At 38.8% G+C, this 6,000-nt stretch overlaps 1 pseudogene; it reads left to right on the forward strand.

Moving 5' to 3' along the window:
* The first annotated feature begins 273 nt into the window (after positions 1 to 273).
* LOC147980589 (uncharacterized) lies at positions 274 to 4,450 on the forward strand (annotated as a pseudogene).
* Positions 4,451 to 6,000: the final 1,550 nt, after the last annotated feature.

A 6,000-nucleotide genomic window follows, 5' to 3' on the forward strand; every position in this document is an offset into this window, starting at 1 on the left:
ATTACCACTACTATCATATTACTTTGCTACTAAATACTTGCTGCAGATATTAAGTTTCCAGGTGTGGTTGAACTGACAACTCAGCTGCTAATACTTGAGAATATTCTTTGGCTCTCCTTGTGTCGAATCAATAAATTTGGGTTGAATACTCTACCCTCGAAAACTCTTGCGATCCCCTATACTTGTGGGTTATCAAGACTATTTTCTGGCGCCGTTGCGGGGGAGCATAGCTCTATTCTTTGAGTCACTTGGGATTTATATCTTCTTATCATTATGAAGAACTTGAGAGATCCAAAAACCAAGATTTATCCCTCAACTACGTGGGGAGGTAAGGAACTGCCATCTAGCTCTGCACTTGATTCACCTTCTGTTTTGAGTAAGCTTGTGACACCTAAACACGTTTCTGCTATTGATTCCGATTTGTCGCATATTATTGCGGATGCCACTTCTGCTATGCATGATACTTATGATGAAACTACTTCTATGCTTGATACAACTGTGCCACTTGGTGAATTTCTTGATGAACAACTTGCTAGGGTTAGAGAGAATGAAATTATTGAAACTGATAATACTGATGAAAGTGATTATGAAGGCTCTCCTAATAAATATGAATTACCTGTTGTGCCTGAGGGCTATGTTATGGATGAAGAAAGTAAAAGAGACTTTCTTGCTTACAATGATAGAAGTGATCTTAAGAAATTATTAGCTTAGCTTAAACAAAAAACTCTAAATGCTAGAATGAAATATGATCCTACTTATGCTACTTCACCTATCTTTGTTACTGATAAGGATTATGAATTCTCTATTGATCCTGATATAATTACTTTGGTTGAATCTGATCCTTTTTATGGCTATGAATCTAAAACTGTTGTGGCACATCTTACTAAATTAAATGATATAGCTACCTTGTTCACTAATGATGAGAGAACTCGCTACTTTTATATCCTTAAAATATTTCCGTTCTCATTAAAGGGTGATGCTAAGATATGGTTTAATTCTCTTGATCATGGTTGTGTGTGTAGTCCCCAGGATATGATTTATTACTTCTCTGCTAAATATTTCCCTGCTCATAAGAAACAAGCTGTCTTAAGGGATATATATAATTTTGTGCAAATTGAAGAAGAGAGTCTCCCACAAGCTTGGGGGAGGCTTCTCCAATTACTTAATGCTTTGCCTGATCACCCTCTTAAGAAAAATGAAATACTTGATATCTTTTATAATGGACTAACCGATGCTTCCAGAGATTACCTGGATAGTTGTGTTGGTTCTGTTTTCAGGGAAAGAACACCGGATGAAGCTGAAATTCTATTGAATAATATGTTGACAAATGAAAATAATTGGACACTTCCTGAGCCTATTCCTAAACCAACCCCGAAGAAAAGGGATGTTCTATTTCTCAGTCCTGAAGATATGCAAGAGGCAAAGAAATCCATGAAAAAGGGTATTAAAGCTGAAGATGTTAAGAATTTACCTCCTATTGAAGAAATACATGGTCTTAATTTACCACCTGTTGAAGAAATATATGGTTTTAATCCATCACCTATTGAAGAAACACATGGTCTTGATAACCCGACACAGGTAGTAAAGGTAAATTCTCTCTATAGATATGATAAAGCTGAAATCCCATTCACCAAGTTTGCTAGCCCATGCTTAGATGAGTTTGATAAATTTATGGTTAAGCAAGAAGACTTCAATGCTTATTTTGGTAGAGAATTAAAACGCAGTGTTGATATGCTTGAACACTTGGGTGATTATATGGCTAATGTCAAAGGTGAACTTAAACTTATTAGTAAACATGCTTCTGTGGTTACCACTCAAGTAGAACAAGTACTTAAGTACTATTGAGGGAGTCCTGGATTAGGGGGTCTCCGGACAGCTGGACTATATCCTTTGTCCGGACTGTTGGACTATGAAGATACAAGATTGAAGACTTCGTCCCGTGTCCGGGTGGGACTTTACTTGGCGTGGAAGGCAAGCTTGGCAATACGAATATGTAGATCTCCTCCCTTGTAACCGACTCTGTGTAACCCTAGCCCCCTCCGGTGTCTATATAAACCAGAGGGTTTAGTCCGTACGACAACAACAATCATACCATAGACTAGCTTCTAGGGTTTAGCCTCTACGATCTCGTGGTAGATCAACTCTTGTAATACTCATATCATCAAGATCAATTAAGCCGGAAGTAGGGTATTACCTCCATCGAGAGGGCCCGAACCTAGGTAAACATCATGTCCCCCGCCTCCTGTTACCATCCGCCTTAGACGCACGGTTCGGGACCCCCTACCCGAGATCCACCGGTTTTGACACCGACATTGGTGCTTTCATTGAGAGTTCCACTGTGCCATCACCATAAGGCTTGATGGCTGATACGTGTCCAACATATCTATAATTTTTGATTGCTCCATGCTATATTATCTACTGTTTTAGACATTATTGGGCTTCATTTTCCACTTTTATATTATTTTTGGGACTAACCTATTAACCGGAGGCCCAGCCCAGAATTGCTGTTTTTTGCCTATTTTAGGGTTTCGAAGAAAAGGAATATCAAACGGAGTCCAAACGGAATGAAACCTTTGGAAACGTGATTTTCTCATCAGATAAGATCCAGGAACTTGGACCCTCCGTCAAGAAAGCCACGAGGTGCTCACGAGGGTAGGGGCGCCCCCCTTAGGGCGTTCCCCCTGCCTCGTGGGCCCCTCGAAGCTCCACCGACGTACTTCTTCCTCCTATATATATCCGCGTACCCCCAAACGATCGGGGACGGAGCCAAAAACCTAATTCCACCGCCGCAACTTTCTGTATCCACGAGATCCCATCTTGGGGCCTGTTCCGGAGCTCCGCCGGAGGAGGCATCGATCACGGAGGGCTTCTACATCATCATCCAATCCCCTTTGATGAAGTGTGAGTAGTTTACTTCAGTCCTACGGGTCCATAGCTAGTAGCTAGATGGCTTCTTCTCTCTTTTTGGATCTCAATACAATGTTCTCCCCCTCTCTCGTGGAGATCTATTCGATGTAATCTTCTTTTTGCGGTGTGTTTGTTGAGACCGATGAATTGTGGGTTTATGATCAAGTCTATCTATGAATAATATTTGAATATTCTCTGAATTCTTTTATGTATGATAAGTTATCTTTGCAAGTCTCTTCGAATTATCAGTTTGGTTTGGCCTACTAGATTGGTTGTTCTTGCCATGGGAGAAGTGCTTAGCTTTGGGTTCAATCTCGCGGTGTCCTTTCCCAATGACAGAAGGGGCAGCAAGGCACGTATTGTATTGTTGCCATCGAGGATAACAAGATGGGGTTTTTATCATATTGCATGGAACTATCCCTCTACATCATGTCATCTTGCTTAAGGCGTTACTCTGTTTTTAACTTAATACTCTAGATGCATGCTAGATAGCGGTCGATGAGTGGAGTAATAGTAGTAGATGCAGAATCGTTTCGGTCTACTTGTCTCGGACGTGATGCCTATATACATGATCATACCTAGATATTGTCATAACTATGCTCAATTCTGTCAATTGCTCAACAGTAATTTGTTCACCCACCGTAGAATACTTATGCTCTTGAGAGAAGCCACTAGTGAAACCTATGGCCCTTGGGTCTCTTTCTCATCATATCAATCTCCATCACTTTACTATTGCTTTGTTTTTACTTTGCTTTTACTTTATTTACTTTGCATCTCTATACCAAAATACCAAAAAATATTATTTATCAGCTCTATCAGATCTCACTTTCGTAAGTGACCGTGAAGGGATTGACAACCCCTAAGCGTGTTGGTTGCGTTGAGCTACTGTTTTTGTGTAGGTACGAGGGACTCGAGCGTAGCCTCCTACTGGATTGATACCTTGGTTCTCAAAAACTGAGGGAAATACTTACGCTACTTTGCTGCATCATCCCTTCCTCTTCGGGGAAATCCAACGCAGTGCTCAAGAGGTAGCAAGAAGAATTTCTGGCGTCGTTGCCGGGGAGTCTGCGCAAAAGTCAACATACCAAGTACCCATCACAATCCCTATCTCCCGCATTACATTATTTGCCATTTGCCTCTCGTTTTCCTCCCCCGCTTCACCCTTGCCGTTTTATTCGCCCTCTCTCTCTCTCTATCCTCCCTCTCTTCCTCTATTTGCCTCTTCTGGCCCGTTTGCTTTTTGTTTGCTCGTATGGTTGGAATAGTCATTTATTTATTACTAAGTAGAGAACCTAAGATTTATGGATCCTCATCCGCTTGCTAATCTTTTTAAGAGATCCAGTTATGTTGAACCAATTGCTAGTGAGTTTTGTGCACTAGATTATCTTTATGAAGTTTTGTTTGAAATTCGTGAATCTGAAAATTGCGATGAAGTATGTTATGAAGTGATTCACGATAGATCTTTGAATAAAAAGCATTATTGCAATGATGTTATTATAAATTCTATTAATGACAATTGTGCTAATAGTATGCAAAACCCTAAGCTTGGGGATGCTAGTTTTGTTATGTCCTCTACTTGTTGCAATGATCATGATTGGGGTGATTCTTCTTTTGATCTTGAAAATTTATTTAAACCCCTTGATGAATATGAGATTGATTATAATTTTTGCAATAATATTGAAAGTGGGTTTGGAAGAATGTAAACTTTAGATCCCACATATTTAGAGAATGTTCAATCTTATGAAGTTTTTGATACAAGTGCATTTGGGAAGGTCATGACTTTAGTTAATGTTAATCCCATTATTTCAGAAAAGTGCCAACTTTGCATGCATGTGGATCATGTTGAGAATATTTTATGTGATAGCTATATTGTTGAATTTGCTTATGATCCTACATATAATTACTATGAGAGAGGAAAATATGTTGAGAATATGCATGTTACTAAATTACCTCTCGTTATGTTGAGATTGCTATTGTTTCTTTCCTCTTCCTTGCATATGCTAGTTTTTGCTTGCCTTGATAATTTATTTGCCTATAAGATGCCTATGCATAGGAAGTATGTTAGACTTAGATGTGTTTGTCACATGCTTTATGATGCTCCTTTTGTGCTTCAATTCTTGTCTTTCATGTGAGCATCATTAAAATTATCAATGCCTAGCTATAAGGCTTTAAAGAAAAGCGCTTGTTGGGAGACAACCCAATATTTTTCCTTGCTGTTATTTAATAAATAAATTATCTAGCCTCTGTTTTGGTTGTGTTTTTTGTGTTTAATTAGTGTTTGTGCCAAGTAGAACCGTTGGGAAGACTTGGGGAAAGTCTTGATTGAACTTGCTGTAAAACACAGAAACTTTAGCGCTCACGAGAACTGCTGTCATTTTTAATTGGAAAGAGATATTTAGTTAATTATTTTTGCAGATGATTAATAGATAAAGTTCTCACGTCCAGAAATTTATTTTAGAATTTTTGGGGTTCCAGATCTTGAGCTAGCTACAGATTACTACAGACTATTCTGTTTTTGACAGATTTTGTTTTTCGTGTGTTGTTTGCTTATTTTGATGAATCTATGGCTAGTAAAATAGTTTATAATCCATAGAGAAGTTGGAATACAGTAAGTATAACACCAAGATAAATGAATACTGAGTTCATTACAGTACCTTGAAGTGGTTTTTTGTTTTCTTTCGCTAACGGAGCTCACGAGTTTTCTACCTTAAGTTTTGTGTTGTGAAGTTTTCAAGTTTTGGGTAAAGATTTGATGGATTATGGAACAAGGAGTGGAAAGAGCCTAAGATTGGGGATTCCCATGGCACCCCCAATATAATCTAAGGACACCTAAAAGCCAAAGCTTGGGGATGCCCCGGAAGGCATCCCCTTTTTCGTCTACTTCTATCGGTAACTTTACTTGGAGCTATATTTTTATTCACCACATGATATGTGTTTTGCTTGGAGCGTCTTTTATAATTTGAGTCTTTGCTTATTAGTTTAACACAATCATCCTTGCAGTACACACCTTTTGAGAGAGCCATACATGATTTGGAATTTGATAGAATACTCTATGTGCTTCACTTATATCTTTTGAGCTTTATAATTTTGCTC

The sequence above is a fragment of the Triticum urartu genome, chromosome 3A (genome assembly GCF_056163025.1).
Source record: "Triticum urartu cultivar PI428250 chromosome 3A, HENAU_Tu73, whole genome shotgun sequence".
In the NCBI taxonomy this organism is placed as follows: domain Eukaryota; kingdom Viridiplantae; phylum Streptophyta; class Magnoliopsida; order Poales; family Poaceae; genus Triticum; species Triticum urartu.